The sequence below is a fragment of the Eptatretus burgeri genome, unplaced genomic scaffold, assembly GCF_056783735.1.
Source record: "Eptatretus burgeri isolate ZD-2024b unplaced genomic scaffold, Ebu_testis_v1 Ebu_testis_scaffold_903, whole genome shotgun sequence".
Taxonomy (NCBI): Eukaryota; Metazoa; Chordata; class Myxini; order Myxiniformes; family Myxinidae; genus Eptatretus; species Eptatretus burgeri.
In genome coordinates, this window is record NW_028222852.1 from 28 (window position 1) to 6495 (window position 6468).

At 48.5% G+C, this 6468-nt stretch overlaps 1 long non-coding RNA gene across 1 annotated transcript; it reads right to left on the reverse strand.

Moving 5' to 3' along the window:
- Positions 1 to 2609: 2609 nt before the first annotated feature.
- LOC147007015 (uncharacterized) lies at positions 2610 to 6468 on the reverse strand. The gene is made up of 7 exons (XR_015054470.1): positions 5375 to 6468; positions 5038 to 5228; positions 4806 to 4918; positions 3709 to 4026; positions 3286 to 3539; positions 3115 to 3192; positions 2610 to 2727 (listed from the first exon to the last, which is right to left on the reverse strand). It is a non-coding gene; the product is annotated as an uncharacterized LOC147007015 (long non-coding RNA).

Genomic DNA, 6468 nt, shown 5'->3' on the forward strand with positions numbered 1-6468 from the left:
GCGGTCAAACAGGAAACTTACTGTTTATAATGACGTCATAAAGGGCACAAAGAACTAATGTAGCGTGCTAGTGAAAAACTAACGAGCGGAGTCGGCTGTGCTGCCATTTGAAGAGACGGAAGGGACGGAGGATGAACATGATGCAGAGACACACTTAAGGCACCACCACGTTGTGGTCGAAAAAGAACGGTTTTTTTTGGAATTTTGAATATTTTTGGACAATTCTCTGCGTTCTGTTATCTCAACTATCACCACAATGAAACTCATTGAGGACACAGAACTCATAGCTCCAGCAGACAAGGTTTCATGACTCCGGCATGAAAGAAGGCAAGTTCGTGCACAGTTCCTATACAAGGTTCTTATCACTGTCTCTCCTCTCACCTACCCAGTCTTGCCTCCACTTAAACAAATGAACCTGCTGGAGGACCCTGACTTTGCTTTCACTTGGTATTTCACTTTGTATTTAACGTGATGACCTTCCATTGATGACCCAACCGATAGAACCGGTACTTCGCTTGATGTGACGGGACGGACGGAGTTCAATTTTTTGGATTAAATGAACGTTCTTCGGTTGTTGTGTTGTAACTTCTCTCTTTTTTGTTGTCCTCACGCAGTTCTTCCGTTTATGGAAACAATTACCCGGGAAAGAAAAAGCATCCGCCTGAGCCGATGGACGACATTGATGATTTCCACCCCTCACTTGGTGATTCCGGGTCAGGCCCGTGAGAATGAGAACATCCAAGCATTCATGAAAATGTTCCTGCTCGTGGTCGTTCGGGAAATTTCGACACGTCACACAATTTGAGCACGTCAGAGAGCGTGACGTGCACAATCCAGTTGTTCAAATACATTTTGTGCAGTTGTTGAAGTCCATTTTGCATAAATGTTAACAAAAACATCCATTTTGTGTGAATCCATCTGTCGGGGCTATACTCTGTGTGGAGCATTGATGCTGCCGAAGCAGTCTTCTTGGCTATCGGGTGCAATCCTGGACGGGTCGCCACTCCGACACAGGATACCAGCAAGCTGGCACTCATTTTGCCAAACTCAGGATGACAGGCAGAGTCAACCCCACCTGGTATTAATTCAACAGGAGAGTGGTATTTGAACTCAGGATCCTGGGATCCCAAGCCCACCACTCCAACCAACATCAAGTATGTATATATATATATATATATATATATATATGTATATATATATATATATATATATATATATATATATATATATATATATATATATATATATATATATATATATATCAAAATGTACAAACCACTGAAAGCTGCTCTCATGGTCGCAAGGAAGCCCAAAAGGGCCTTTTTATTGAAAAAATAAAATTGATATTTTTTATTTTATTTCATCACAAATATTCTCACGTCACAGTTTTCCGACATCACAGCACTTCTGTATGTCCCACATTCCTTGTGGTGTCACAGCATGCTGTGCCTGCTTTATAGCCAAGCATAGCTGGTCTGGGGTGGCCAAGTCTTGATGCTGCCAGATGGAGCTGGCCACGTTTAACGACTGAATCTTCCAACCACACACCCAACTTCTTGAGTGTCTGTCGCTGGGCTTTGTTGATTGCCATTGCAAAAAGCCACCCGAATGGGGAACTGCCGGTATCGCCATGAAAACGCGCAGTCGCCTTCACTTGGTGCCAGTGCAATGCGTGGGACGTGTACAATAGGACCAGCATTGTCAGCACCTGTTATTTCTGCTTCCAATGGGCGCCCATGATGAACGGTACGAAGCAGGAGCCTTGTACCATTTCACTGGCATTCATGAGGTTTGAGGTTTCTCAGCAGTATCAGTGTCATGGCCTGGCTTACGGTAGAGGAAGTGTGGTGGCAGCAAACACAGCAGTGTAACAAAAAGATCCCTGATTTGGGGGCACCGGTGCATTGCTGCTGCATCCTGCAGCACCAGCCCCCACTCTCCATCATCTTGTAGTAATCCAAGCTGGTGACACGTCTCTTGGTAGCTCTCACAGGTGTGACCATTTATTGTGCAGGTGTCAAAAACTCATCCCCAGACACCGGGTGCACAGTGACAACTGTGCTGGGACCACGCGAGGTCCCAGCACAAAATTACACAGCGCAGGTTATTTGCTTTTAGGCAGTTTGGGTTCTGTGCATTGTATTTAAAGAATGCAGTCAGTGCAGTGCGGCGTGGTGGCTGCTCTGCGGCTTGGCGAGCACCACCTTCAGGGTAGGTCACCACCTGCTGGTTCTCCACGTGCACAGGGAGTTGAAGCGCTGGAGGGTGGTAGTGCTCTCATGGGAAATCCCAGGATCCCCCAGCATGCTTCACTCGTACCAGTTGAGCGCATATCCTGGAAGCGCTTCACCTCATTGATTGGCTGGCGCTGCTTAGCTTGGCTACCTGCATACTCTTGAGGTTCTGTAGCTCAGTGCTGCTGCTGCTGCTGCTGCTGTCTCCACAGGAGCTGATTCAGCATGCACTGAAGTCTGAAGCCATGGCACGGTCAGGTCCCTTGTATATAGATTTTGTGTGGTTACGATTTGGACACGATCAGGCCCAGAATGAATATTTTCACATCAAATTTTCAAACTTTTCCGAGGGTCATACCCCTGGACCCCCCCTCTCCCCCTCCCCCCCCCATTCAGAGTCCTTGACTTCCATGCTTTCCTTTTTTTGTGAAAGTTCTGCAGTTTCATCCATGTTGAGTTCTTGGTCCGTTCTTCTTCTCGACACAGAGTAATTCTGCAAACACAGCACACACACACACACACACACACACACACACACACACACACAAGGAATTTATAAACTGCGATGGCTGCTGGTTGCATCATTTCTGGAAGCACGCAGTGCCCTGTTACCAGTAAGCTTTACTCCTGTCACCGACCTCGGAAGGACGACAAGCCGAGTGTGTGTTATTTCATACCTGGTGTTATTTTAACGGAACCCAACAGGGGCTCAAATTCAAGACACTATGATGTCAGGACAGCCAGCTTAACCGTTAAGCCAACATCTGGCTTGACATACAGGTATTTATTCGCAGACTGCTTCTTTGGGAGGTGAAGGGGGCAGGTGGGGGGATGGCATTGTCCCCTGGGGTACACGCAAGATTCCTGAGAAAGCATTTACCTGGTGCTGAGGTGTGATCGATGGTAACGGCTCGACAGTGCAAGTGTCCGTCTTACCGCGTCGCTCCATTGTTTAACTCTGCAAATAAAACAAACAAGTGGGTTTCACGAGACATTTCTTGGCTGCATTGTATCTTAATCGAGCTATCGTTTAACGAGGCAGAACTCTTACCTTCCGCATACCTGCTCGAACCACCATCTCCAAACGACGCTTTTTGAGCATGGCCCCACACCTTTTCAGGTTCACACCAAAGGGCTCGATTGTGTTCGTCCGGCAGTTCCTCGAAGCAATCCATCACGTCATCGTGAAAGTGCTGACGAACCGTTTTGAGATTTGAAATCCTCAAACAAATTCATGAATTCCCTTCACTCGGTGATGATGGTCGGTCAGAGCTTGACGTTCCACCTCATCCACCAACTCTTCATCTTCAGCGATCGAGTTTGAGTTTTCAAAATGAGCCGCGGATTTTAAAAAAAAGGAAACAGAACATGTTGATTTTATCTCCCATTAACACATAAACAACATGTGTAAATCATGAACACACACACCACGTGACAGCTTTGAATATTAATAATTGAATTAAACGTGTCTCACCTGTCTCGAGTCGATATTTCGGCATCGTTTATTTCGGCCTCGTTGGACGACAATGGCTCTCGTACCGCTCTCCCGCTTCTTCACACCAAAACCATCCTCAGGGAGTTCGAGTACGGATCCTGGTTTGAAAGTGCTCGATGGGACGTTGTCAAACCGAGAACCCATGATGTCTCTCTCCTTGTGGAATTCAGAAATGGATTCGTCCATTTTGTCGAGCGTGTCCCGTTGATTCGATCGGCTTGCGGGATCACGTGATCCATCCGTTCGTCGGGAATGTCATCGGACAGATCGGAGAGTGTTCCATCGTCGGAGACAAAGCTGGGAGAGAAAAACAATTAATTAATTGGTTGTGCGACGGATCTCACGAAGCTGCTTCCAATTTGCTGGGAGGGTAAAGCGGGCGAGACGAGATGGAAACGCTGAACATGTACGTGGTGTGGATGAGTGTTTAGTGTGGATTAGTGAAAAAGGTTGTGGATGAACAAGAACAAGGCGAAGGACGGGGATAGAAGGAAACTTAACTGACTGATTCATGGGGTTTAAGAAAACGAAGATGAGGATCCAGAAAGGAGGTAAACAGGTGATAGAGGAAACAGATGGATCACGAGACCCATGACTGGGAACGAAATGAACTTCAGCAAAACCCAATGAGAAGGACTCAGCAGGAGGACTCGAAAAATTAAAAGGTCAGAGGTCATTACAGCACACGGCATCCAAGGTCAACTCGACGCACGGCTTCCTGACTTCATCGACTCTCGTCGCCAAGGAGCGGCTCTCGTCGGAATCCTTTCATCTCCGCTCCAGCACGAAACATGTCCCGTGCTGCAGGAGTGGAGGCATCAGTCCTTTACAAGCGAATCGCCTCTCACATCCTGCCGACTCTGCATCCTCGTGTTGCAACCTGGATCGCCTGACCTTGCAACGAGATCTGGCTGGAGGAGTGGCTCCCCAAAGACCCCGTGTTATGGGCCGCCGGCGTGCGGACATGCACCGACAATTGGTCAAAACCACCGCATACGTGGGTCACGTGTCATTGAAAGACTACGTTGGTCGTTAACATGGTAGTGTAGCGCACTTCTACAGGAAGCTGGACTCACCTTGGCCTTGAAGAGCGGTTGATGACGGAACCCCTCAATTTTCTGGTCAGCCTTTTGCACCCATTGCACACCATCCAGCATGTGGGGCCACCGCACACCTCCGGACGCATGGTCTGTACAGGAAAGAGAGAGGGTGGGGATATGTAGTCAAACACAAACCTTCACTTAAATCGATCCATCGTGCAGGTGTATCGTGGACTTGACGTCACCACCCCCCTCTCCCCCAACACACCTTCCAAGTCCTGCGGCGATGGACAAGTGGCGGTGGGGACAGATTGAGGATCATGCTGGGAATCTCCACTCACAAACCCGCACGCAAGCGGCCCGAGAATAATGGATGGTCATCCATAACCAGAGGCAACATTGGCGTCTGTGTCCTGCTTGTGTGACAGCAGGGCTCTTCAGAGTCAGCACCGCTCTCTCCTATGGGAGAAGGGGGGGGGACAGAACAACTCGTCAACATCGCTTGCCCCATCCCACCCGACTGGCCAGCCATGGACGGATGGGTATCCAGCTCTGCGGTTGTAACAACAAATAAATAAATAAATCAAAATGAAGTCAAACTCCACCTGGAATTGGTGTTGTGGAATGTGTGCGTGTTTCAGGACCACAGCACAAGACACAAGTGTAGAACTGCAATGGGAAGGGAGCTTGCTCGTCACAATGCGAACATCGCAGCTCTCAGTGAGACACGCCTTCCAGATGAGGCGTACTTGGAGGAAGTCGGAGCTGGGTTCACGTGATGTCGGATCGGAAAGCCAGAACAGCACAATAGGCAAGCAGCTGTTGCCTTTTGGGAATCGAACATCGATTGCAGCTTCGCTCCAGTCCAATCCCAAGGGGGGGAAACGCCAGACTCGTGTCATTATGTCACACATGGCCGTCGCGCGATGCTCATCAGGGCTGTTGTGCACCTTTTGTGACCACGATGACAACTCCAGAGGAGATCAAGAAGTAATTCTCCCTCCTCTACAACCTGCTGGTATCTCGTTAAGTCTGTCTCCGGAGTATGGAGTATTCGTACCCAACTGCTCCGAGATGCCATCGGCATATCTTTTGCACCTGAGAAGGTGGAGAAGGTTCTTTCAACCGTCCACTCTTACTCTGCTCACTGGACCAGACGGCATCAGCTCACATGTCCTAACAACCTTCTCTGCTGCTCTTTCCCATCCTCTCTCTCTGCCCTTTTCACCCTGTCATTCATGCGAGGTCATCTTCCATTTGCTTGGTAATCCACCAACATCACTGCACTGAATGAAAAGGTGGAAAAACTGATCCCCCTTAACTCAAGACCAATCAGCTTCGTTCCATTTATCAGCAAGGTCATGGAATCCATCAACGCAATGTGAAATAATTCCTCTTCTCCAACAACCTCATCTCAGATCACCAATTTGGTTTCAGACCAGGTCACTCGACCTTGGACATGCTGCTTCCACTCACCCAACAACGGGTGGAGGTCCTCAATGCCAGACAGGAGATCAGGGCCGTCTGTCTGGACGTGTCTCGTCCTTTTGATACAGTCTCGCATCCTGTCTTACTCTCCAAACTCTCCGCCTGTAGCATCCAAGGCCAACTCCACTCATGACTCACTGAGTTCCTCGACTCTCGCAGCCAACGTGTGGATCTCAACGGAATCCTTTCTCATCCTCAAAAATCCTCTCAT